We start from the raw sequence: 7,584 nt of genomic DNA, 5'->3' as shown, positions 1-7,584 counted from the left end.
ACAAAGAATGTGTCACTGTCTCAACTTTTGGATCTTACTGTATATGGATATGTTAAAGACTGACAGGTCTACAAATCACTTTGCATCCCAAATAACTACTCATTATTTATAGATTAATCAGTATCTCAACCAGCGACTGACCACAGTTGATGCTCTCAAACACGGCCACAGAATTTCTGACTAGAAGCTCATTATAGGGAGGGGGAAGAGTGGCTGCTTTCCCCAGCTGGAGAAAGCAGGGTGTGGAGGAGGAGATGCCTGATTAAAATTGCATCAATGCATAATCTCTTCTCCAAATGTGCAAATTGTGCTAATGTCCGCAGTGCATTGTTTAACTGTGTATTGAGTTCATTACTCCATTCATATCCCATATAAACTATTTTACTAGGAGGCGTTTAACTTGGGGAGCAAAGTGAAATTCATTTTGTTCTGGGTAAAGGCCCAAAAACAACAATACTGGATTGTCTCAGACAGCCAAATAGGTTGAAAGAAAAGGGTAACTTCTGAGTTAGCTTTACACCTGTATCTTTTTTGCGCTGCTTTGTGATGGATCAGGAATTTGTCTGTAGTGGAAGAAAACAAATCAAACTACTTCATAAGGAGTGCTGATGCAAACATTCACTCTCAGGAAAATCCTCAGGGAAACTCACTTCATTTGAGTAATTCCTTAAAAAAGGACTGTATTTTAATATGTCTGTGATGATTATTGAATGATAGATTATCATTAATATCATCTGTTTGTACAGACAATGATCTATTGAAATTAATTTGTAATTTCGTACAGAATTTGATATCTTATCTATCTATGTTTTCATAGAATGAAAATTACTTCTCAGTGAAGTGTATTTGCCTCAAGCAAGTTATTACTTTTATCTGGCTTAAAACAGTTGATACCTGTGCTTACATGGTATTAAAGTCACTAGGCAGGTGTCAGTAGCCTACAGTTTACTGTAGGTACATCTAGTCAAATAACTATAAAAGCTGTTTTCATAGGCATTCGATTTCTACTGTAAACAAGCGTTCCTTGCTCCAACAATGCAGTAGTATCTAACAATTCACAACAATACACACACATCTAAAATTAAAATATTGGAATTAAGAAAGATATAAATATTAGGACAAGCAATGTTGGAGTGGCATAGACTAAAATACAGTAGAATAGAATACAGTATATACATATGAAATGAGTAAAGCAGTATGAAAACATTATTAAAGTGACTAGTGTTCTATTGTTAAAGTGGCCAGTGATTCCATGTCTATGTATATAGGGCAGTAGCCTGTAAGGTGCAGGGTTGAGTAACCGGGTGATAGCCGGCTAGTGATGGCTATTGAACAGTCTGATAGCCTTGAGATAGAAGCTGTTTTTCAAGCTCTTGGTGCCTGCTTTGATGCATCTGTACTGACCTCGCCTTCTGGATGATAGCGGGATGAACAGGCTGTGGGTTGTGTGGTTGATGTCTTTGATGATATTTTTGGCCTTCCTGTGACATCGTGTGCTGTAGGTGTCCTGGAGGGCAGGTAGTTTGCCCCCGGTGATACATTAGGCAGACCGCACCACCCTCTGGAGAGCCCTGCGGTTGCGGGCATTGCAGTTGCCGTACCAGGTGGTGAAACAGCCCGACAGGATGCTCTCAATTGTGTATCTGTAAAAGTTTGTGAGGGTCTTGGGGACAAGCCAAATTAATTCAGCCTCCTGAGGTTGAAGAGGTGCTGTTGTGTGGGTGGACCATTTCAGATTGTCAGTGATGTGTATGTGGAGGAGCTTGAAGCTTTCTACCTTCTTCACTGCGGTCCAGTCTATGTAGATAGGGGCGTGCTCCTTCAGCGGTTTCCTTAAGTCCACGATCAGCTCCTTCCTTTTGTTGACTTCGAGGGAGAGGTTATTTTCCTGGCACCACAGGCTGTCTCGTTATTGTTGGTAATCAGGCCTACTACTGTTGTGTCGTCTGCAAACTTGATGATTGAGTTGGAGGCGTGCGTGGCCACGAGGGGGCCGGCACCCTTGTGTTGTTTCCTACCTTCACAACCTGGGGGCGGCCTGTCAGGAAGTCCAGGACCCAGTTGCACAGGGCGAGGTTCAGACCAGGGCCCGAGCTTACTGATGAGCTTGGAGGGTACTATGGTGTTGAAGGCTGAGCTATTGTTAATGAACAGCATTCTTATATAGGTAATCGTCTTGTCCAGATGGGATAGGGCAGTGTGCAGTGCGATGGTGATTGCATCGTCTGTGGATCTATTGGGGAGGTAAGCAAGTTGAAGTGGGTCTAGGGTGTCAGGTAAGGTAGAGGCAATATGATCCTTAATAACTAGCCTCTCAAAGCACTAGCCTCTCAGATGTGAGTGTTACGGGGCGATAGTCATTTAGTTCAGTTAACTTTGCTTTCTTGGGTACAGGAACAATGGTGGACATCTTGAAGCAAGTGGGGACAGCAGACTGGGATAGGGAGAGATTGATTATGTCCGTAAACACTCTAGCCAGCTGGTCTGCGCATGCTCTGAGGAAGCGGCTAGGGATGCCGTCTGGGCCGGCAGCCTTGCGAGAGTTAACACGCTTAAATGTCTTACTCACGTTGGCCACGGAGAAGGAGAGCCCACAGTCCTTGGGAGCGGGCCGCGTCCGTGGGACTGTTATTCTCAAAGCGGGCGAAGAAGGTGTTTAGCTTGTCCCGGAGCAAGACGTCGTTGTCTGCGACGTGGCTAGTTTTCCCTTTGTAATCCGTGATTGTCTGTAGACCCTGCCACATACGTCTTGTGTCTGAGTCGTTGAATTGTCTCTGTACTGATGTTTTGCCTATTTGATTGCGTTACGGAGGGAATAACTACACTGTTTGTATTCAACCATATTCCCAGTCACCTTGCCATGGTTAAATGCGGTGGTTCGTGCTTTCAGTTTTGCACGAATGCTGCCATCTATCCACGGTTTCTAGTTTGGGTAGGTGTGGGTGTTTGAGTGAGAAAGACATGGAGGAGAACCAACCAGTAGAAGCACAACCCCCTTTATTATCGACGATTTGTGCCGACAACATCGAAGAGCAATTCCAGACTCTGAAGTCAGGAGGAATTTCAGAGTTAGGTGTTAGGAAAGAAACTGTCGTATCTCATTAGAACCCAAAATATAAGCTTGTTTAACTCCAATGTTTGTAAACAATGTAAATGTAAAAAAAACATGTATAGCCTCAAACCATGGTTAAAACTATAGTTGATGTCCTTGAGTCCATAGCTCTGTCTATGAATTTGAGAGTGGTTGCATTTCTCCAGGCCCATCCCTCAGCTTTTTACAAAATCAGAGGCAGGGAGGCCGCTCTGATACGGTTTGCTCTAAGGATTCTAGCTGTAACTCAAATGTGCGTTTCTTAAAAAAATTGTGCATGCCGCACAAGGTTTAATTGTGTACTTATACTGTAATTATACAGTACTTGTAATTACAGTATTTTAACACATAAATACACAGGTATTAGGGCAGCTTTAGTTATTGGAAAATGGAATTAGTAGCCAATTTCTCAAGTCATTGTAGTGTTGCCTATGATCAGTCAGGGACCATGTATTCTTAGGTCACATTCACAATTAGAAAGTATTTTGCTGCACAGAAAACAAATTGGTGATGAATTGGATCCCAAGCTGTAATGAAATATGGGGAAGTTAGAGCTACTTTTGTGACTTTGTTTGACTCTGTTCTTTATACTGCTGGACGGATACAGTTTACAGAAGCTTGCGTCATGCTCTTTAGTTGGTCTAGTGCAGGGGTATTCAACTCTTACCCTACAAGGCCCAGAGCATGCTGGTTTTCTATCTCCGATTAGGGGGGAACAATTAAAAACGCAGAGGAACTGGCTCTGAGGTCCAGAGTTGAGTCTGAGGGGTCTAGCGTTTGCAGAGGTGCCTAGCCAATATAAAAAAAGTCCTCCTCCAGCTATAGCTCGCTGTCCTTCCAAATGTTCCTCCATCAATAACTTTTACACTTTGTACAAACCAGGACTTGAAATCTCTTGCTAACTTATGTGAAGATTTGAGTTAAAACGTACACATTCAAGTCAAAATTACAAATATATTTTTGAATAGATCCAGCATGAAACATGCATTCGGTAAGCTCATGATGCCTGTCCATGTTTACCGTATTTGCACAACTTCAACACCAACCTGGGAGAGCCCAAGTGGTGCTTGAGTGTTCACAATTGATTACAGCCTATTATACCGCCCAGACCCATTGGATTTCATCAGCTGGCAGAAGTGTCTCAGATGGATCAATATTGATCAATTGAGGCTGCAGCTGACAAATTCATTTTGGATAATTAAGACGCTTAACAATGTTTTCTGATGCTGAAGCAGCCAGTAGCATGGCGAGAAAATACTGCTTGTCTGGTAAGTTGTCTAATTACCACATAGCCTCACCTCTCTGTTAGATCCACTTTATTCGTTTTCCAAGCCCAAATTAGCCTCATTAGACGACTCACTCTAATTAGAGGACATATATCTAAAGACTCCAGGGTGTCCCACACTGCTATGAAAAATAAAATGCCATGAATCAATCTGCTTAGTCGCCCATGTTCCGGACAGTTGAAAACAAAGCCATAGCAACTAATGAAGCTGCGTGTTTTTTCAAATCTGGTTGGCTATGCATAAAGGGTGTCCGTTTCTAATAGGATTAGCATGTGTTTATGGGGTAATCTTTCTGCGCTGTCAACTGATATCAAAGCTACACTGAACAAAAATATAAACACAACATGTAACGTGTTGGTCCCATGTTTCATGAGCTGAAATAAAAGTTCCCAGAAATGTTACATACGCACAAAAGCTCTATTTTCTCAAATTGTGTGCACAAATTTGTTTACATCCCTGTCACTGAGTATTTCTCCTTTGCCAAGATAATCCATCCACCTGACAGGTGTGGCATAGCAAAAAGCTGATTAAACAGCATGATCATTACACAGGTGCACCTTGTGCTGAGGACAAGGCCACTCTAAAATGTGCAGTTTTGTCACACAACAAAATTGGCATGCTGACTGCAGGAATGTTCACCAGAGCTGTTGCCAGAGAATTTAATGTTCATTTCTCTACCTTAAGCTGCCTCCAACATCATTTTAGAGAATTTGGCAGTACGTCCAACCGGCCTTACAACCACAGTTCAACCATGCCAGCACAGAACTTCTGCACAAACTGTCAGAAACCATCTCAGGGAAGCTCATCTGCATGCTCGCGTGCTCGTCGTCCACAATCAATCAAATGTATTTATGAAGCCCTTTTTACATCAGCCGATGTTACAAAGTGCTATACAGAAAACCAGCCTAAAACCCCAAACAGAAAGCAATGCAGATGTAGAAGCGCGGTAGATAGGAGATACTCCCTAGAAAGGCAGGAACCTAGGAAGAAACCTAGAGAGGACCCAGGCTCTGAAGGGTGAACAGTCCTCTTCTGGTTGGGCTGGGTTGAGATTATAACAGTACATGGCGAAGATGTTCAAACATTCATAGATGACCAGCAGGGTCAAATAATAATAATAATCACAGTGGTTGTAGATGGTGCAACAGGTCAGCACCTCAGGAGTAAATGTCAGTTGGCTTTTCATAGCCGAGCATTCAGAGTTAGAGACAGCAGGTGCGGTAGAGAGAGAGAGTCGAAAACAGCAGGCCCGGGACAAGGTAGCACTTCCAGTGAACAGGTCAGGGTTCCATAGCCGCAGGCAGAACAGCACGGCCAGGTGGACTGGGGACAGCAAGGAGTCATCAGGCCAGGTAGTCCTGAGGCATGGTCCCATGGCTCAGGTCCTCCGGGAGGGGAGAGGGAGCGAGAGTATTAGAGGGAGCATACTTAAATTCACACAGGACACCGGATAAGACAGGAGAAATACTCCAGATATAACAGACTGACCCTAGCCGCCCGACACAAACTATTTCAACATAAATACTGGAGGCTGAGACAGTGGTCCCGTCCGACGATACCCCAGGACAGTGCCAACAAGGCAGGATATAACCCCACCCACTTTTCCAAAGCACAGCCCCCACACCTCTAGAGGGACATCTTAAAACCACCAACTTACTACCCTGAGACAAGGCTGAGTATAGCCCACGAAGATCTCCTCCACGGCACAAACGCTAGGGGGGTGCGCCAAACCCAGACAGGAAGATCCCGTCAGTGACTCAACCCACTCAAAGGACGCACCCCTCCGAGGGACGGGATGGAAGAGCACCAGTAAGCCAGTGACTCAGCCCCCATAATAGGGTTAGAGGCAGAGAATCCCGGTGGAGATAAAGGAACCAGCCAGGCAGAGACAGCAAGGGCGATTCGTCGCTCCAGTGTCTTTCCGTTCACCTTTGCACCCCTGGGCCAGACTACACTCAATCATAGGACCTACTGAAGAGATGAGTCTTCAATAAAGACTTAAAGGTCGAGACTGAGTCTGTGTCTCTCACATGGATAGGCAGACCATTCCATAAAAATGAGCTCTATAGGAGAAAGCCCTGCCTCCAACTGTTTGCTTAGAAATTCTAAGGATAATAAGGAGGCCTGCGTCTTGTGACCGTAACGTACGTGTAGGTATGTACGGCAGGACCAAATCGGAGAGATAGGTAAGAGCAAGCCTATGTAATGCTTTGTAGGTTAGCAGTAAAACCTTGAAATCAGCCCTAGCCTTAACAGGAAGCCAGTGAAGAGAGGCTAGCACTGGAGTAATCGGGTCAAATATTTGGGCTCTAGTCAAGATTCTAGCAGCCGTGTTTAGCACTAACTGAAGTTTATTTTGTGCTTTATCCCGGGTAGCCGGAGAGTAGAGCATTGTAGTAGTCCAATCTAGAAGTGACAAAAGCATGGATTAACTTTTCTGCATTATTTTTGGACAGAAAGTTTCAGATTTTTGCAATGTTACGAAGATGGAAAAAAGCTGTCCTTAAAATAGTCTTGATATGTTCGTCAAAAGAGAGAACTGCAGTCAGGTCAAGGCACTGGTAGCAGGCTGGAGTGCTGCAGAGATGGTTGTCCTTCTGGAAGGTTCTCCCATATCCACAGAGGAACTCTGGAGAACTGTCAGAGTGACCATCGGGTTCTTGGTCACCTCCCTGACCATGGCGTTCCATTTAGTAAGACAAAAATAATGTCATTCCAAAAAAGGAGCAGTTGCCAAATACAAATACAAATTCCATCTAGACAGTTGCCCTAGAGCACACAAAAAAACGATACATACTTCGGCCTAAACATCAGCGCCACATGGAACTTCCACAAAGCTGTAAACAATCTGAGAGACAAGGCAAGAGGGCCTTCTATGCCATCAAAAGGAACAAAAAATTTGACATACCAATTAGGATCTGGCAAGAAATACTTGCCCTTTATGGTTGTGAGGTCTGGGGTCCGCTCACTAACCAAGAATTCACAAAATGGGACAAACACCAAATTGAGACTGCATGCAGATTTCTGCAAAAATATCCTTAGTGTAAAATGTAAAACACCAAATAATGCATGCAGATCAGAATTAGAACAATACTCGCTAATTATCCAAATCCAGAAAATAGCCATTTAATTCTACAACCACCTAAAAGGAAGTGATTCCCAAATCTTCCATAACAAAGCCATCACCTAAATAGAAATTAATTTGGA

The sequence above is a fragment of the Salvelinus namaycush genome, chromosome 14 (assembly GCF_016432855.1).
Source record: "Salvelinus namaycush isolate Seneca chromosome 14, SaNama_1.0, whole genome shotgun sequence".
Classification (NCBI taxonomy): domain Eukaryota; kingdom Metazoa; phylum Chordata; class Actinopteri; order Salmoniformes; family Salmonidae; genus Salvelinus; species Salvelinus namaycush.
The sequence above is the reverse complement of the archived record's forward strand: the minus strand, read 5'-3'. Positions refer to the sequence as shown.